The 21316-nt window shown below is 31.8% G+C and overlaps 1 protein-coding gene across 29 annotated transcripts in view; it reads left to right on the top strand.

Annotated features, from left to right (window-relative positions):
- The window catches only part of LOC111990290 (disease resistance protein RGA2), a 38555-nt gene extending 31381 nt beyond the window's left edge, over positions 1-7174 (top strand). For 11 of the 29 annotated variants that reach the window (XR_010626608.1, XR_010626615.1, XR_010626611.1 and 8 more), the window contains 5 exons: positions 3240-3464; positions 3631-3698; positions 5156-5259; positions 5438-5597; positions 6466-7174. The gene's annotated coding sequence lies outside the window, so the exon portion shown is untranslated. Of the gene's footprint in view, positions 1-446; positions 633-735; positions 876-978; positions 1174-1581; positions 2913-3239; positions 3465-3630; positions 3699-5155; positions 5260-5437; positions 5598-6465 lie in introns of all 29 variants that reach the window. The other 18 variants (XM_065767444.1, XM_065767461.1, XM_065767450.1 and 15 more) reach the window with 17 other exon arrangements.
- Positions 7175-21316: the final 14142 nt, after the last annotated feature.

Genomic DNA, 21316 nt, shown 5'->3' with positions numbered 1-21316 from the left:
TAAGCTGGCTTTTTAATTTGGAGCCAAACAGAAACTTAAGGTCTGTTTGGGATCCGCTTATTTTGCTGAAACTGAAAACTTTTGATTGAAAGTATTGTAAATAAAGGTAAACGTTAGCTGAAATAATATAGTGAGACTCATGAATAGTACCAAAAAGTGCAATGTGGTCAATATATAGTAGCAAAAATAAGCTGAACAGTAAAATAAATTGGCAAAAAATAAGTTATCCAAACACAACCTAATACCTGGTAATATATGATTTATAGCGGAGAACTCATGAATCTTTTGTGTCTGGCTGGTTCTCTGCTGCTGTCCTGTTTCTCATAGTGGATAGTTATTAAGAATAATCATTGCATAGCATGATTCTATGTTCATAGCAAAAACATCTTGTAGCAGTGTGGAATTAAAACTATGTTACTGATGGCCCTAATATTCTGCTCTAATAGGGAATGAAGGTTCTATTCAAGAGCTGAAAATTGTAATTATGATTACAAAAAGCTGATGCATCTGCACAAACACAACATTTCACCATATTGCGGAAACTGCAAAGTTTTTATCGGATGTGCCAAGGGAAATGACTAGGTGGTCCAAGATTGTCCATATTTAATACAAATAGAAAGGCAAAGCCACTAGTAAGTCATCAAAAACAGGCTTTCTTGGCCTTTTCTTCTTTGAGTAGTTTTCTTTCGGTATCAAATACCCAGCTTTATTCATAAATGATCTGCTTGTGTTCAGCTGCACGAATAATTAATTGTGTTCAGCTGGATGTGTAGGCACTAGGAATGGCATATCTATTGTGTTCACATGAAGGAAAACTTAATTAATCTTATGGAACTTCAGTCCACTCCCAAGCTAACAGAAATTCATCAGTGCTGGTATTTTTTCTCAAATTTTCCCTTCACTTCTAACATATAAAGTACCAAATCAATCAAATAAATTTATTATTCATGCCAAAATGTGTGTTTTTGAAATCTGCAGCATGACATTCAAAAACATTAGCAGTGATCGTACCACACTGTGTCAGAACTTGATTCTTACCAAAGTGGTTTTTGCAAAATAATACAAGTCTCATGCCTATGAAGATAGTGTTTTGTGAGGATTTGGTGTCCCTCTCGGCACACCAGGATGTATGGGCCTTCTACACCTCTCTCCAATCACTCTCTATATTTAACTGTAAGAAATTGAATTATTATTGACGGCCCTAATAATCTGCTCTAATTGAAAGAGGAAGATTCTATTATCCTCTCTTCCCTCTGTTTTTCCCCCCACAATATTTATTCAATTTATACATAGCAAAGGAAAAGAAAAATTTGTTAATCCATTTTTTTTATGAAATTATTTTGGCATAATTCATGTTGATCTGAGTTGTCACTCAACTGGGGCAACCCTTCATGATCTCATTGTGATGGTATCCTAATTATGCAAAATTACCATTTAGGCATAGAGGTATCTAACTGCCAAGCCACGATCAATCTTTTTTTTCTTTTTTATTGTGCTATTTAATATTGATAACATGTTTCCACTACACTTATATGATTTTTTCTAACCATTCGATTATTGGCAATTAATGGGATTTTTTAGGGTAAATTTTGATGTTGCTGTGTTTGAAGAAATTCAGAAAATTAGTGATGGTGCAGTGGCATGGGATGAGAATGGGGTGTTCACTGTAGCTTTAAGCTCACTGGAAGATATGAGTACTGATGCTGAGGAGGCTGAAGTTATGGCTGTCATGCGAGTGACTGAATTTGCTGCTACAGTATGCCCTTTTGGAGTAATTATAGAAGGTGGCTCATTACAGAGATTTCAAGCTCTCAATTCAGCAGAACCAAATCTCTCAAAAATTGAACATCTCTTGGACTTGGTCAAACAGAATGGACTTTTATCAGGGAGATCTCTTTCTCACATGTCAGTAGGACTGGTAATGACGTTGCACATGTATTAGCTTGAATGCTAAATCCTTATGTATGGCTAGATCTGGTTGTAAATATGCTGCTTGGCTAGAAGAGGCTCCTGTGTTTCTGCAGGAAAGCCTCTCCAAAGATGTTGTTCTTTTAGCTAGTTGATGAAATATTTTTCAGCTTTCCATTAAAAAAAAAAATGATGAGAGAATTTGATATTTTAAGAGCTTATACAGTGAGTATAGGACTTTGTGAAGACAAACGAAAAAACTATTAGTCTTTCACTTGATTCTACTGTGATAGTTGCATTTGGAATTTTCTTTACCTAAAATTTTCCCCTTTTCCTTTTTTTGATGGCTTGAGTGGATCATTCTTCACTTTGGGTTTGAATTTTGAAAAACTTATATGGCTTTATGCTCTTTTGTACTGAGGAAATTTGGTTAGAGATTTACCTCAAGAAAATGAATTCGCCATACCTTTTGGATATTAATACTTGCCCACATACAATTTGTAATAGTTAACTTGTGAACGATGAATCTTTTGTGTTTCCCTGGTTTTGTTCTGTTGATTTGTTTTCATTTTAGATAATAATTCAAAATCATGATTGCATAGCATGTTGATTTGTACATTGTAGAAATGTCTCTTAAAAAGTTAATTTGTTGTAATGTTCTCCAATTCTTTCACTAGCGAATTACAACTTCTAAACACAGCAACAATCTGTTGATTTTCAATTTTCAGGATGCTTCAGTGAATTAACAAACACAGTAGCGAACAGCTGGCTGAAAACATTGGGGAGCATGAGAAGTCCATTAACGATTGCAAAAAGGCCAGGCATTTGTAGTTCTGCACCCATACATTTTTTTTTTTTTTTGAGAAACAGTTCTGCACCCATACTTATCATTGGAAGGAGCAAGAGTGGCTCAATGGTAGAAGATTAGCTGTGGACCTGTGGTCCAAGAATCACCCTTGAGGGAATTTAAAGTTGATTCCAATGCAATTTTTTTATTAAAATTTGTGAGTGCTCTCAATTTCATATTTAATTTCTCTCTTCTCAAAACCTATTAAGTTTCCTTCATTTTTATTTTCTACTTTCAATTTTCTATACTATTTACTAAACTAGTCGTTCAAAGAATATTTACAGACGCTAGTTATCATTGATTTTCCAATTGGAGGTGTACTCAGCACAAGATAGTCCAAGATTGCCCCTGTTAATATCCTGATAAACTTCTTGTTTAATTTGTTATCATTGCTGTTGTAGTGTAAGGCCTTGGTAAGTTAATTAAGTAGTGCTAAACATCTTTTTAGCGGTTTTGAAATTTAAATAAGTTTTATATTTTATAGGAGCCCTCATATTTTCCCAACAAGAGAAAAAGGAAAATTCTCTTCAAGTGCTGCACACATACTTATGATTTCAAGAAGCTGATCTGCTTCCTTACAATGACTTATCAAATTACATATGCTGCTGATTGTTTTTTTCCCTCATATATAAGGACAGGCCAATGTAAACAGTTTCCAGTGTTCCTGGATTGCTCGCATTCTAAAGATAGGGATATCATATCATAGAAAGCAAGTGATAAGTCCCTCCAAACTTGAAGTCTAACTCTCTTCTGTTTTCTTTTTTCTTTAAAATCAAATACCAAATATATACATTTATTATAACTTATCTTGAATGTCTTTGCTAATATAATCATTGTCATTAAGTCATTAATGTTTCGGCATAATGTCTCTGTAGGGCTATTCTATATTTACATTTCAACTGGGAGAAGAGTTGAAATTCATTAGTGTGGGCAAAATGTTCAGGTAATTCTTTTTGCTGAGATTTTTTTCTCTTCAACTTGGCATAATGCATGAGACACTCAATTTTTTTCATAATTCTTTACACTTATCTTTTCTTCATTATCCTAAAATAAATAATAATAATACAAGGATATGACTGGAATTTTATAAATCTTATACAATTAAAAGGGGTTCAAGCAAACTAAGGTTTTTGTCATTCTCAATAGTTTTCCTAATAATTGCTTCTTTTTTTTCTTTTTCTTTTTTAATCATAGATCTACCTTTAGAATTGTTGTCCAAGGTCCTCGTATTACATTTATAGAAAGTAGCTCATTGCTAAAAATTGTACGTATACAAATATATAAATGGTATTGGTGATGATCCAACAACTATATTGTAATTGGAGCTTTGTTTTGTAAACCATGACACATCATGAACCCTTACACAACACTTTAGTTTCTTACCAACAACAAACAATTAGAATATCTCATATGGGAGAAAATCTTTTGTGATATAAAAGGAAAAGTATAAGAATCAGTCTTCTTGCTAGTCAATGACATGTGATTGTGATAAATAGGCTATCATGTCGATGGGTTAATCTTAAGTCTTTGCTTCATCTATATGAACTGGGGACCTTTTCATTTCTACATAAGTTATACATTTGCAAGAAGCTAAAGTATCTAACCATGGTGGAAGTGGGACATTTGAAAAATGCTAATTACACTCTAGCACAATTTAGAACCCATAAACCATTTTTATCGGCTTAATCACTTTTAATCTAAAACTAACAATTAGTCAAATGTAAATGATTAACCAAATTATATAGCAAGCACAAAGCAACTAATAGCTAAAGCAAGTAAATAGCAATATAGAAATGCAGAAAATAAATGCAAACCAAAAGCTAAACACAAAGAAGTGTTTAGAAAGAGGAAAATCTAAGCCTCTTGGTGGAAAAACCTCTCCCTCGACCACACTGTTGGAAAATCTCCACTAGTTAAATTGTTGCAATACAATAAAAATTATGAACCCTCCAAGTCCATATCTCTAATGTACTTGAGCCCTTCAAGCTCTAGATAGAACCTACTCCCTCGAGTTCTTTCTTCAAACTAGCTTGTTGGAGATAGCAGTGGCAGAGCCACGTTGGGATTGAAGGGAGCATGGCCCCCCAAAAGTTTGGGAAAAAAATTTGTAGATGTATATACATTTTGGAGGTATACTAACCATTTTGAAATTTTGAAATTTTTTTTAACTGTTATCATTTTGGCCCCCATCCCCAGATAATATATATATGAAAGAAAGTCTAAAATTACATATAAATTTTATTTAAATAGCATATAATCCAATTAGTGATAAATATATATGTCAAAAAGTTACAATAATTAAACTTTTTTAGCATTTTAAGATGAACACATAGTTATTTTAACAAATATCTCACCAAATAAAAGGGAAAAAAATTCTAATTTTCACCCTAACACTTCTAGGCTTACTTGTGCCACAACAGCAGAAAGATTGAAGATCAGAGGCTTTGATTCACCACAGCAACACATAGTTGCAAACATTTTGCTTATCATTTGACAGGACACAGGTGACTCTCTCTCGCTCTCTCTGTCTGAACTGTCTCTCTCCGTAGCATCTCAACTCTCATTCTCTCAACTGCTCCATCTGCCTTCTTCTTTTTCTTTCTGTTCTGTTTTTCTTTCCTCTAGGCTCTAGTTTCCATCATTTACAATGTAACAAATCTTCTATGTGAATAATAATTGCAGACAGCAGACTATACAATCACGTATATCAGTGTATGATTAAAATCTTCTCTAGAATCTCTACAAAAGCAAGTGGGTAGGTGTGGGCGCAAGCAGTTGGTGTCCACAGTAGGTTGTAGCCATGTTGGCCCAGTGTAGCATTCCCACAATTCCACTTTTCCAGGTACTTTTTCTTTCATCTTTTTATAATTTGATTTTTCTTTATCATAAATTTATTTGTTATTAAAATAATCCATATATCATATAACATTATAGGTACCAATTAAAATATAATGCTATTTATCATTGATTATTAAATTGTATGTGCATTGCCCTTTTTAATTTTATATGTAGTATGGATGTAATTAATTTGACAGTGCTTAATGTTTCTCTTTCTTTCTTGATTGTACTTCTTTTCCGGTTGAATGAAGTGAGTTTATCATTAAAAAATATTGATGTAATTAATATATACAAAGAGAAAAAATAATTAGCTGTCTAATTTTATGTGTGGCCCCCCAAAGATAAATTTATGGCTCTGCCACTGGGATATAACACCGTCAAAACCACCAACAGAAAGTCAACAATAATATTGGATTTGAGGTGACAACATAAGTTTCCAAACCTTCACTCATAGCTCACAAAGTCAGATGTGTATCAATGAGATGAATGGAATAAAATTTCCCTCACTTGGATGATAATGCTGAGAGAAATGGAGAAGATATGTTGAGAATGTTTTAGACTTACTCTTTGTAGATAAACAGCTGACTGTTGCTTGGTGCACCCCACTATGAAAAATATGCATTTACAGGCGTTTATGGTGCCTTTTTAATCTTCATGTGTAGGTATTCTTGCATGTCATAAATATAGCAATGAAGCAAACATAAAAAAATGTCAAAGGGTGGTTGAAAAATAACTATGAATATGCTTTCGTTTGAGAACAATAGTAATTAAGCATTGTCTTGTTGTTTTACTATTATTATTCATCTCTCTTTTTTTGGTCCACCCCATATTCTTTTGGACAAACAATGATTGGGATATCTATTCTGATGCAGTTCTCTACGTTAGTTTACATAGAGTACACTGGCAGAGTAGGATTACTTTTGAACTTTTATCATCAACTCATGTAGATCATCTGCGGTCATGCATTTGATGTAAAATATTGTGGATTTTGGAAATGAGGACTAGAAGAGCTTCTCCAATGAGGATTAGAAGAGCTACTCCAACTTGGACAAACGGAACTTTTGTTATCTATAATATGCAAATGCAATGGAATGAGCTATCAAATGTTTGATTTAAAGAGTGGTGCCTTATGGTTACTGTGATGAATTAATGGCCATCATTGTCTTAACAGTTCATCTGGGTTCGAATCCTACTAAGAGGTCCTATTAGAAGTAGAAGGCGCCTTGGTGGGATTCTCACGAACATTCCTTTGGAAACCAAAAACAATAANACTATTCGAGGCAGAAATGCAAGATATTTGGTTCAATGATGATGATGATGACAACTTAACAGATAAATTTTATACTTTGAAGCTTGCTGCATCACTACTTTTAGAGGTATCTTTTGTTTTGGTGGTGTTGTACCATAGTTAATTTGTTTCTAGATGGTTTTAATTTGCTAGAAACTACTTTAAATTGTACTTGCATTTTTACTCAAATTGTATTCGACTCAAGAGAGCATAATAGCTTGTTGCAGAAAAAGTTGTGAGATGATGTAGGCCCTGTTTTTTATTTTCAAATTTATTGTTCTCTATTTGGTTGAGGGGAAATGGTTTCAAAAATCACATTGGTTTCATATTCGAGGCTTGGGAAGAATGATTTGAGAATGTTTAATCATAGGCGACTAACTAGCTCTTGGCTACTCCCCTCCACCTGTCCTCAGAACTAAAACCAGTTGATGGATAATCTTTATTTACTTTTAATAATCACCTGTTATATTAGCTGCTAACTTTGATGGTTAAATCTTATAGTCAACAGTTAAAAAATTATCAGGTAGAATATTTTTGTTTACGCTGATTAGTTATAACAAGTCATTTTCACAAAAGGAGAAAAATAAAAGTATCTTGGACTTATATTCATCTTCTACTAGGAAGTTACTTTCTTTGAAGCAAATGGAAGTCTTTAAAGAATATATTTTGATTCATATTTAATTGCTAGAGAAGTATACAATTTATTTATTTTGGTGTTTGAATATTCTTTATCAAACCATAAGATTGTTACAAAGAATTTCTTATCTTACGAAGACTTACTAAATCATTTTTTTAGGATATTTTTATTATTTTAAAGATATGCTTTCCTGTTAGGCAATCTGTGGTTTTGCTACTATAGGGGCCAAGCTAACTTAAAGCCAAGATGTTTGTCATGATCCTATTTTTTTTTTTCTTTAGAAGCAAGTTAAAATGTTTTTGGTGTTAAAGATTATCATATACAAGGACAATCTATGGATCATGTGCTGTACTAATTAAAATTCTCTTTACTCTCTAGTCTCAACTCAACTATTTCCACATACATTGACTGTAAATAAATCAATAAACCACATACTTCCCTTATTCATTTTCTTATTCATTTATTAGTTAATGTGACAAGGACCACCAGTTGAGGGCCTTGCAACCGTGTCATCAGGTATTAGCCCGGTGGTTTTATGTAATAAGTAAAGCATTTGAGTTTGTTTATCATGTGGCTTGTGGGCTATTGATATTGGATTTAGGATTTGTAGTTGTTTGGGATTGAGGAGGGAGGGGATTGAGGAGGGAGAGGGAGTAAGGGGGACTAAAGTAGAGTTGGCCGGAAATTAGGTTAATGTCCAGCCAACTATACTCTACTATCTCTGCTTCACCCCGTTCCAAACGGACCATTAGTGTCACTAGTTATTAACTCGTGTGCTTCACACGATTTTTTAATTATAATTTGTAAATATTATACTCTTTAATTATAATTTATAAATATTAGAAGTAGAAATGTTTTTTAAAAAGTATTATATATTATTATATAGATTTTTTTTTTTTAAATTAGTATTTTGTGTAGGCCTCTTTTATTTTTTGGTTGAATTTGATTATAATTATAATTATAATTATATTTTTATACACACACACATACATACATACATACATATATATATATATATATATAAGTTGTAAAATTTCAAAATGTATCATGCATGTTATGGGTAGCTTTTGTTTAATAAGATGTAATTTTCATGTTTTAAATTGATTTGATTTTTCTAAATATTGTATGAGAATTTCTCAGGGTTGCTATTTGAAGCATGTACTTCATTGCTTTTTTATTTTTTATTTTTTATTTTTTATTTTTTATTTTTTTTAAATTTAAAACAATACAATGAGACTCCAAGTACATGTTTAGACAAAAAGTATTATTATGATCATTATTATATAAAAATAGCTCTAACATAGTTCTCAAAAAAAGGGGGAAATTACATTTTCCCACTCCAAACTATTCCCCATATTACATTTTGCACCTTAAACTTTGCAAATGCATGTTTTGCATTCTAATCTATGACTCATGTTACAATTTGCACCCTCGATATTCAGTTTGCTATTAACTTGGATGAAAATTCAAAGTTTTGGGTGTAAAGTATAATCAAGAGTATAGATTAGGGTGGTAAAATGTAATTTATTTTTGTTTTTAAATAATTGAGAAGATGGATAATTAGGTTTTTTGGCGTGATGCCATATTTTTCCTTTTTCCATCAAAATTAATAGCAAACTTGATGTTAGGGTCCAAAGTGTAACATGAATCATAGTTTATAATGCAAAATATGCACTCGAAAAGTTTATTATGCAAAGTGTAATTAGAGGGATAATTTAGGATGGTAAAGTTTAATTTCTCTTAAAAAAAAGTAACGTCTGATATAAAACATTATAGTTTTGATCTTAGAATATATATCATTATAAATTTTACTACGATTAAAATCAATTGATAATAGTGGTGATTGATTTTTTAGTATGGTAATCAGTATTATTTTGGGTGCTTACGTCCGATCTTTTGTTAGGCAGACTAATGTTTATTGATTATATGTGTTTTTTTTTTCTTTTTTTCTTTTTTTATTTTTTTGGATTTTCTGAGCTTATGATTGAACGAAGAAGAAAATTCTAATTAGAAATATATTATTTTAGTTGGCTTTTCTTAATGCAAGAATGTAGTTGGCTTTCCTATATTGCAATTTTTTTCTCTGCCCCGTTTTCTTTTTAGTTTCCTTTTGTAACCATCAAAGTTTTAATTTGTTTAGTTCTTAGTTTTGAATAGAAAAATAATGATTAATCAAAAACCTCAGTTTTTCCATGATGAAAACTCCTCAGTCCTCTCCCAATTAATTGATATAAACAAAAGAAACTCAAGAAGTGAGCAAGCTAAAATCTAGAGAGAGAAAGAGAGTATTTTCGAGACTTATCCCACTATAATATTGGGTTGAAGAATAAAAATTTAAAGAGAGATTATTTACGTATATAATATTGAAACAATGTCATTTGTGACACCTTTAAGAAGCTTGAAGGTCGATAATTTAGGTAAATTGACCCAAGCATCCATGATTAAGGGTTATAAAAATCAGTAAACAGACAAATCAGAAAATGGAAATCATTGGTTAAAAAAAAATATTAGAGCAATTTAAGGGTCATTTTTGCATTTAATTGATATATAGGCATGGTAAAGTTTAAGGGTCATTTTTGTATTTTTGCATTTAAGGGTGTACTCTAACCTAATCTAAGTGGTATATGTAAAGTTTATGTAAAGTTTCCTTTGATCTGGAGACTTAAACTCAAAAATAAAAAATTATGATACTAAACCCCAAAATTAAAAATAAAAAACTAAAAAAAGTTTCATTGCACGTGTGAGGTGTGTGTGATAAGGCTAGTTTAAAAATTAAAAAAAATTAAAAAAAAATAAGGTCAAACCTGAGAATGGCCATAGTGAATTCTTTGCAATTATTACTTTGCTGACCAATAGTTTCCACTTAGCCTTATCTTTCTATGTTTGTTGCTGCACTAATGTTGAGAACGTGTGAATGAAGTCCCATATTGAATATAAAAATAATAAGAGAGAGTGGAAAATATAACATAGTTGAGCCCAAACTCAAAAGCTTAAAGTCTTTCCGATCAAGTGAAGTCCTTATATGTTATATAACAAAGTTTGACTTCAAACTTGGTTGTAGCGTAATATTACAACTCCACCCAACATGCAGCTGAGATGTGTTACTTACCTAATTCCTACTTTTTCCTCATTATAGCATTGGGTAGTAACAATACTTGTGGCAGGAAAAAATGTCAGTATCTATGCAATTTCTTTGGCCATGGCTACTTTGGGAGGGCTGTTTAGTTGTTCAAGGAGTTTCAAATGTGTTTATATAATAAAAACATATTTTATTAAGCCTTTTTCCTATTCCTTCTGAGCTGTACTATTATATATCCTATCAAGCCTTCAATCTTCCAAACAATAACATCCTTCACTGTAATGAGCTACAGGGTAAGAAAAAGGAGGAATCCGCACTATATACACACAAAATGGTGCAGGCGTAAGAATCAGTTCATTGGGATTAACTTTTCTTGTCTCTGTCATGTACTCATGTTGCTTGACAATGAATAGCTAAGTCCACTGATGCATTCCAACCAAAGCATAGAACAGAAAAACACTGAATCAACGAATAAAAAACACCTACAACGAATAAATAATTATCAGGTAGAGTATTTTTGTTTATGCTGATTAGTTAAAACAAGTCATTTTCACAAAAGGAGAAAAATAAAAGTATCTTGGACTTATATTCATCTTCTACCAGGAAGTTACTTTCTTTAAAGCAAATGGAAGTCTTTAAAGAATATATTTTGATTCATATTTAATTGCTAGAGAAGTATACAATTTATTTATTTTGGTGTTTGAATATTCTTTATCAAACCATAAGATTGTTACAAAGAATTTCTTAATATTACGAAGACTTACTAAATCATTTTTTTAACTAAGGATATTTTTATTATTTTAAAGATATGCTTTCCTGTTAGGCAATCCGTGGTTTTGCTGCTATAGGGGCCAAGCTAACTTAAAGCCAAGATGTTTGTCATGATCCTTTATTTTTTTCTTTAGAAGCAAGTTAAAATGTTTTTGGTGCTAAAGATTATCGTATACAGGGACAATCTATGGATCATGTGCTGTACTAATTAAAATTCTCTTTACTGTCATGCCTCAACTCAACTATTTCCACATACATTGACTGTAAATAAATCAATAAACCACATACTTCCGTTATTCATTTTCTTATTCATTTATTAGTTAAAGTGACAAGGACCACCAGTTGAGGGCCTTGCAACCATGTCATCAGATAGCTAATGTCGTTAGGGTATTAGCCCGGTGGTTTTATGTAATAAGTAAAGCATTTGAGTTTGTTTATCATGTGGCTTGTGGGCTATTGATATTGGATTTAGGATTTATAGTCTGTTTAGGATTGAGGAGGGAGGGAGGGGGACTAAGGGGGACTAAAGTAGAGTTGGCCGGAAATTAAGCTAATGTCCAGCCAACTATACTCTACTCTCTCTGCTTCCCCTCGTTCCAAACGGGCCATTAGTGTCACTAGTTATTAACTTGTGCTCAGGGGCGTAACTAGGATTTTCCACTTAGGGGGACCAAATTATATATTTATATGCTAGTCATAACTCATAATTAATACAATAATTATATTCTATATAAAATAGTCAAATTTAACATTTTATAATATTTTAAAACTCAAATAAGATAATAAAAAAATTGTTCAATTTGCTATAAACATATAAAAGAATTTTTTTTTAAAAGCCTTAGCATCTCCTGTTAGAATTGTGCTTGATGATGACCATTCATAATAAATTCCATTCATTATCATTTTCATAGTGAAATTCTTAACAATTTTTTCCTTTTTCGAATTGGGTGGGGGTTAAGACTTGAGAATGTTTCTTATCTCTAGCGCAACCTAAATTCTATTGTAGAAACATATCAATGTTGGTACAACTTATAAGGCACCTAGATTCAAAAGGAAAACAAAAAAATCAACTTAAAATATATAAAAATGAGATGATGATAATGAGAGAAAAACATATGAGAAAAAAAATTGGAAATATGAGAAAATGATCAAATTTTGTGAAAAAATGATGATGAAGGGACCAGAATAAATGAATTTGAAAGCTAAGAATGAAAAGAAAAACACACCAATTCGAGCAACGCACATTGCATTTAAAAATTGAAAGCAATAGGAACAACGTCCTTTTTCTATTCTTAGAAAAAAAGAAAAAAGAAAAAAAAAAGACACCTAGAGATTAGGGATTTATAAGATTTTGGTAAAAGTGTGTGTATTGTTTGAGTGGAGTCCACTTGAGAAACTAATTAAATATTGGAATTGTAAATAGCTAAATGCAATCATTGTTATATTTTAAAGGGAAATAACATAAAAACTAACAATGAATAGATCTCTATGACATTTTTTTTAAAGGAAAGTCATTATCCAAAATCAAAGTAAAGAGAAAAATAAGCAAAACAACAGTAAAAATAATAATAATAATAATAATAATAATATTTAAAAAAAAAAAAAAAACATGAACTATGAAGATGATGAATACTCACAGCTAATTGGAATTCTAAAACTAGAGACTATCTTCTATTCAATAGTTTGGAAACTCCAAGTTCTTGGCATGTTGTGCATGTAGATGGGCCACTTGGTTGCTTTCTCTTTTATTATGATTTAAATTGAATTAAAAGTAGTCTAGACTTATGTATTAGGCGGCCTATCCAACTATGCTAGACCAATTTTCTTCTATTGACAACAAGAAGATTCTATGAAATTTTTTGGAGGGGCCAATCATTATAATTTGTAGGGGCCCAATTTATTTTTATACAGCACTATAAGAGGATTTCAAAATTTTTGGGGGGGCCAAGACTATATGTACCTCCGTCCTTGCTCGTGCTTCACACGATTTTTTAATTATAATTTGTAAATATTATACTCTTTAATTATAATTTATAAATATTAGAAGTAAAAATGTTTTTTAAAAAGTATTATATATTATTATNCCTTGAGAAATTATCATAGAATATTTAGAAAACTCAAATCAATTTAAAACATGAAATTACATCTTAATTAGACAAAAGCTACCCATAACATGCATGATACATTTTGAAATTTTACAACTTATATATATATATATATATATAAATATATTATAATTATAATCAAATTCAACCAAAATAAAATAGGCTTACGCAAAATACTAATTAAAAAAAAATTCTATATAATAATATATAATACTTTTTAAAAAAACATTTTTACTTCTAATATTTATAAATTATAATTAAAGAGTATAATATTTACAAATTATAATTAAAAAATCGTGTGAAGCACGAGCAAGGACGGAGGTACATATAGTCTTGGCCCCCCAAAAATTTTGAAATCCTCTTATAGTGCTGTATAAAAATAAATTGGGCCCCTACAAATTATAATGATTGGCCCTCCAAAAAATTTCATAAGAATCTTCTTGTTGTCAATAGAAGAAAATTGGTCTAGCATAGTTGGATAGGCCGCCTAATACATAAGTCTAGACTACTTTAATTCAATTTAAATCATAATAAAAGAGAAAGCAACCAAGTGGCCCATCTACATGCACAACATGCCAAGAACTTGGAGTTTCCAAACTATTGAATAGAAGAAGTCTCTAGTTTTAGAATTCCAATTAGCTGTGAGTATTCATCATCTCATAGTTCTTTTTTCTTTTTTTTTTTTTGGATTTTGTGAGCTTATGATTGAACGTAGAAGAAAATTCTAATTAGAAATATATTATTTTAGTTGGCTTTTCTTAATGCAAGAATGTAGTTGGCTTTCCTATATTGTAATTTTTTCTCTGCTCTGTTTTCCTTTTAGTTTCCTTTTGTAACCCTCAAAGTTTTAATTTGTCTAGTTCTTAGTTTTGAATAGAAAAATAATGATTAATCAAAAACCTCAGTTTTTCCAGGATGAAAACTCCTCAGTCCTCTCCCAATTAATTGATATGAACAAAAGAAAATCAAGAAGTGAGCAAGCTAAAATCTAGAGAGAGAAAGAGAGTATTTTCGAGACTTATCCCACTATAATATTGGGTTGAAGAATAAAAATTTAAAGAGAGATTATTTACGTATATAATATTGAAACAATGTCATTTGTGACACCTATAAGAAGTTTGAAGGTCGATAATTTAGGTAAATTGACCCAAGCATCCATGATTAAGGGTTATAAAAATCAGTAAATGGAAATCATTGGTAAAAAAATATTAGAGCAATTTAAGGGTCATTTTTGCATTTAATTGATATAAAGGCATGGTAAAGTTTAAGGGTCATTTTTGCATTTTTGCATTTAAGGGTATATTCTAACATAATCTAAATGGTATATGTAAAGTTTCCTTCTGGAGACTTAAACTCAAAAATAAAAAATTATGATACTAAACTCCAAAATTAAAAATTAAAAAAAGTTTCATCGCACGTGTGAGGCATGTGTGATAAGACTAGTTATAAGGGGCAAAAAGTCAAACCTGAGAATGGCCATAGTGAATTCTTTACAATTATTACTTTGTTGACCAACAATTTCCACTTAGCCTTGTCTTTCTATGTCTGTTACTGCACTAATGTTGGGAACGTGTGAATGAAGTCTCATATTGAATATAAGAATAATAAGAGAGAGTGGTAAATATAACATAGTTGGGGCCAAACTCAAAAGCTTAAAGTCTTTCCAATCAAGTGAAGTCCTTATATGCTATATTAACTACTCAACGAGTCTTCTAATGTCTTGAAATAAGAGCATAACAAAGTTTGATTTCAAACTTGGTTGTAGCGTAATATTACAACTCCACTCAATATTTTTTTATTTGGTGTAAATTTTAACAAATCAACTATTGGATTACATTTTCTTTTTATATTTTTATTTGATGTAAATCTTAACAAATCAAATATTTAAATTTGAAGTTTTTGTAATATAAAATTATGCTTAAAAAAATAAATTTATGAATTGAATAATAAATAACATTTAATTGACACAAAATTTGATATGTGTATTAAGAACATAAAAAACATAAAATCCAATTTTTAGATTTTCAAAATATTTAGTCATGTTAATTTTTTTTAGTGGGAAAAGCTAAAATCTAGAGAGAGAAAGAGAGTATTTTCGAGACTTATCCCACTATAATATTGGGTTGAAGAATAAAAATTTAAAGAGAGATTATTTACGTATATAATATTGAAACAATGTCATTTGTGACACCTTTAAGAAGCTTGAAGGTCGATAATTTAGGTAAATTGACCCAAGCATCCATGATTAAGGGTTATAAAAATCAGTAAACAGACAAATCAGTAAATGGAAATCATTGGTTAAAAAAAAATATTAGAGCAATTTAAGGGTCATTTTTGCATTTAATTGATATATAGGCATGGTAAAGTTTAAGGGTCATTTTTGTATTTTTGCATTTAAGGGTGTACTCTAATCTAATCTAAGTGGTATATGTAAAGTTTCCTTTGATCTGGAGACTTAAACTCAAAAATAAAAAATTATGATACTAAACCCCAAAATTAAAAATAAAAAACTAAAAAAAGTTTCATTGCACGTGTGAGGTGTGTGTGATAAGGATAGTTTAAAAATAAAAAAAAATTAAAAAAAAAATAAGGTCAAACCTGAGAATGGCCATAGTGAATTCTTTGCAATTATTACTTTGTTGACCAACAGTTTCCACTTAGCCTTATCTTTCTATGTTTGTTGCTGCACTAATGTTGAGAATGTGTGAATGAAGTCTCATATTGAATATAAAAATAATAAGAGAGAGTGGAAAATATAACATAGTTGAGCCCAAACTCAAAAGCTTAAAGTCTTTCCGATCAAGTGAAGTCCTTATATGTTATATTAACTACTCAATGAGTCTCCTAATGTCTTGAAATAAGAACATAACAAAGTTTGACTTCAAACTTGGTTGTAGCGTAATATTACAACTCCACTCAATATCTTTTTATTTGATGTAAATTTTAACAAATCAAATATTTAAATTTGAAGTTTTTGTAATATAAAATTATGCTTAAAAAATAAATTTATGAATTGAATAATAAATAATATTTAATTGACACAAAATTTGATATGTATATTAAGAACATAAAGAACATAAAATCCAATAGTTAGATTTTCAAAATATTTAGTCATGTTAATTTTTTTTAGTGGGAGTTGTAGCCTAAGGCTACAACTAAGTTAATAGCCAAACTTTATTCAAAAGAAAATCATTTTAACATAATCATCAAATTTATCATATATATGAGTGTCTTTCTCTTTATTATAAATATTATATATATATATGTGTGTGTGTGTGTGTGTGTATGAGTGTATGTCTTATACTAATTGTGTGCGTTTTTGTTTTTATTTTTATTTTTATTTTTATTATAATGTTATTTGTGTGAATTGTTGTGTGTGTGAATATGTGCATATATGGTATAAATATAATATTACTTTATATAAATTAATAATTAGGAAATACATAGGTTTGGTTACATCTCTGTTAGCTTTGTGTTCACAACGCATGTAATTTTTTAATGAATGTTAAGTTGTTTTATACAATGCCTCAAACTGATTTAGAGACTTGGAATGGAATGCTTTCTGGATGTGTATAAAATGATTTCTTGGGTGAGGCTTCACATTTGTTTGGTGAGATGTTGGTGTCAAAATAGGCTTGATCTCACTTTGCGTGTTTCTTTTCGTCAATTGCCTAATCAGCATGTGACAAACAAGGCAGGAAAATTCATGGTCAAATAGTAAGTGTAGGAGGCGGGAAAAATGGTGAAGTGCAAATGTAGCAAGACCCTCTATTACTATTATAGATTTTTAGTGTAGTCTGATAGTGGGACAACAGCTAAGATTCATGTGCAGAAGACCTGGGGTTGAGTCAATTACGCGTGTAGCATCTCAAAAGCAATGTGGCTCTTTTTTGTCATACTTATCCTCAATNACAAATTTTAGTTTTTAAACAACATTACACATATTTTCACACACTTTTTTACCACACGCGTATTTTCATAAATATTTTCAAATAATAATTTTCAGCTTTTAAATACATGTACCAAACGGATCTTTAGTATGATACTAGCCTAAGAAGAGCCTGCCTTCCTTACCTTTTTTTGATAACCTTCAATATAAATATCAAAAACAAGAAGAACAAGACAAAGAAAGGGCATCTTCCTTACAAGCAAAATAGACTGTTCATTGATATTCATGAACCAGGTTCAGTTTCAAGTTGGACGCTTGAAGAGCAGAGCTGAGCAGCAAAATGACCAAAATGAAACTCATCGAGCTAAAATATGCGTTGGTGGTTCACTTCAGACCATAATTAAAACGAGAAATGCTGCTCAAGTGTTAAAACTTAAAACTAAGTTGCATTATTCGTGGTTTAGGTGCATCAGTTATTGGTTGCCGACTTGCAGCGTTTGTTAAGGCCTTAAGGAGACAATGGTCCGAACTTCAAGTTGGCAAACCAAGGTCTCTTATATTGTCGGCAAGTAGACGTCTACGTGTTCAAATTCATGTTGTACTAGCAAGTACTTGTGTGGCAAGAAATATTGAAGAATCAGCCATGGTCTCTTATAGTGTCGGCAAGAAGTAGACGTCTACGTGTTCAAATTCATGTTGCACTAGCAAGTACTTGTGTAGCAAGAAATATTGAAGAATTAGTGGTACATATTTTTCTCCTGTTTTAATACTGCATGAGCGGCCTTATCTGAACATTATAGAGATAACGGTGAACACTGAACATCTGGTGGACTTAGTCCGAGTGAAGTGATTAGTTTTTCCCAGGTGAACATTAATGTATGGGAGGCATGAATATACTCCTGAGATATAGGTTGCTACTGGTTAATATTACTGAGATGGTGTCATGAAGATGCTCAGAAAAGATCTGGAATATGAGCTACATGATGCCTTCAAAATGTCCTCCTCATAACATATTTTGATGAGACAAAATGCTTGAGGAGAGAAACTATATTTAAGTGATAGATATGACTGTGTTTGAAAATGAAGAAGCCGGTGAATTGAAATTGTCGAGTGTGCTCTTGGGTATGAGCATTAACTATTTAGCAAATAGTTTTTACGGTATGGTTAGTTGTCAATAGATTTTGCTAGGTAGAGAAGAGTCCAAGGGCTCTTCTTAAAAAAGGTTCTCTACCTTATTAATATATATATATATATATAAAAAGTGGTTAAAAAACTCTACCTATATTTGGATTAAGAGAAAGGAGGAGAGAGAAGAGAGGAAGAAGGCCGGAAGTTCATGTCAAGCTTTTTTTTTTTTTTTTACAAGATAGAATTCTACTTTAGTCTAATCTAAATGTATATGTGTGTGAAGTTTCCTCCTAGAGACTTGAACTCCGACCTTTGCCCCCCCCCCCCCACACTCTACAAGCACTTATACTTGTGGAGTGACCATCGCACTAAGGGTGTGCGATGGTCATGTCAAGTTAATTGAATTCTATGTTGTAGAAATGAACTTGATTGAGGTAGCTCATTTAATATTAAAAACCCCATTAGTGAACAAGGATTAATTTTATTTCTCTACCTAGTCATTCTAGATTGAGGATTAGGTCTTGTTGGGGGAAGATATAGATAAAATTTTCCAAATATTGTGTCTGGATTCTCAATTTTGAAATATTTCACTTATTTTGCTCTGCAATATTAGGCTTTGATGGTGTTTATCATGCACTCATGGGACTCGAGAATTGATTTTTCCCCCTATTATTTCAATTCATTCTCAACGTCACTATTCATTCTATTAAGTGCAAACCCTGAATACATAGTTGTGTACTCTAACAACATCTATTGCTTTGGCTGACAATCTTTCGGACCATCTCCGATCAGTGCACTTGAAGTATATATCAATAAGAGCAATCTTCAAGAATGCATCTAAAGGCACATCCTATCTTACCATGGGGTTGGACCAAAATCCGTCATCACAAAAAAAAAAAAGAACCAAATCGAGACTATCCCTAGAGGGCATTGGTTAGAGATGAGACTTCATGCTTAAGAAAATCTACCGGACGCTAATGTCTTCATCTAAAAAGAAGCGTCAGCCGTTTAGAGATATGATCACTTTTACATTTATTGCGTCCCAACTACTTCACATCACATCAAATGTGATATGGTCTGTTTCTTATGGCTTTGGAAGCCCTTTTGTACTTACATGCTCTGGGAGCAATGCTCCCTCCTCTCACATGAGGGGTGGGCCCCATTGTGGGACCCACACGTGGGGCCCACCCCTCATGTGAGAGGAGGGAGCATTGCTCCCGAAGCACCTAAGTTTTTTCCATAGACCCATATGTTGGAATGACATGCATTATATCAACTCAAAACCTTGAATCTAGGAAAGACTTTTGGGCGGAAAAGAGGATGACTAGCAAGTATAAATAGGAGTTGAACCTTAGAAATAAGGTATGAAATATGATCTAAAACATACTATATACAAGAACTAAGGACTTAGAACTCCAATTCACTGAATTTACCATCAGGGTATCATTGGTAAACCCCTTAGAGGAGAGCCAATCTCGCCCGTATATTTCTTAGTGTTTGTGCAGGAGACATTAATGCAAAGATCATCCTTGATTCGACGGTCTTCCCTTGTTTAAGAAAATAGCAACAATGATTGTTTTAAGTCTTTTCAAAAAAAAAAAAAATGAATGTTTTAAGTCTAGCATGAAGCAGGACATATGGCACATTTAGGAGCTACAAATATCTGACTTAAATTTATGATCGATTATATAACTGTACGGATAAGTAAGACAAAAGGAGACATGGCATTTGGGATGCTAATCATGCTTTTGACTTAAGTTTACACACATGTATTGGAGAAGAACTTTTAGTTTCATATTATTCCATTCTGTCTAAAGTGACATATATGGCATTTGTCAATTATACATATGTATAAAGGTAAAAATAATAAAGTTTATTACTTATCTAATTTATCATTGGTGGTCGGGAAAAGTCAATAAAAAAATTATATTGTTATTGTATACAGAAAAATAATAAATGTGAAATATAGCATTAGAATTATTTGAAAGCTTAAATATGCTATCTTAAGTGGGAGAAGGTATCTCAAATATTAAATATATACATCATTACTCTCACACTTGCACGGTTGTGAGATCCACCGAGTTATAGAAGGAGGATGCCTGTATCAAATGAATTAGATAATTGTTGCTTAAGTGAGTAAGCAAACAAAGTATTGCTCTAAAAAGAACTAATTAGCATTCTTGTTACTAGGCCAAGCACAAATGTAAGTTTGCATAAACCAAAGATGTGCCTTTTGCATCTAAAACCCTGCAGAAATTGAGTGTGCAAAGCTGAAACTTGTAGCTTTCTCCCTAGCCTCCCTCCAGACAATCCTTAAAGCTCAGAGTCAGATCCTACCCGTCCTTTTCAGAATATTGATAACAAAATGCATTTTAAAAGTCTAGAATCAGTAGTGATTATCTTTACAGAACAGGATGCTGCTCACTCTGTGGCCCTCTTGTTATTAAATGACTATGTAAATACAATACGTGTTGACTGATTCAACATGACATCCAGAGTCTTGGAAAGAACATAGACCTTACTGCTTGAAGATAGGAGGTAGCCCACTTCTCCTCCAAGAGCACCAATTTCCTTCCCTACATCAGCCGCCCTCTGCTGGAACTGAACACTTACCCACAAGCTTGGAATAAGTCCAATTTGGGTTAGGTGCCCATGGTGCAGTGCAAAGTACACAGTTTAGCTGTAAGCATACCTTACTTCCCATCTCTTTTGCAGGTGATATGAGTGATTCACTTTGATAATTTGATAATTGAATACCTTCAGAGGTTTCTAAGTGCAGGTAAGCATGAAGCCTGCTAGCACCTAGCAAATTGGCAAAAGATGCAG

This window comes from Quercus suber, unplaced genomic scaffold (assembly GCF_002906115.3).
Source record: "Quercus suber isolate HL8 unplaced genomic scaffold, Cork oak 2.0 scaffold_806, whole genome shotgun sequence".
Classification (NCBI taxonomy): domain Eukaryota; kingdom Viridiplantae; phylum Streptophyta; class Magnoliopsida; order Fagales; family Fagaceae; genus Quercus; species Quercus suber.
This window is presented reverse-complemented; position numbering and strand designations above follow the sequence as displayed.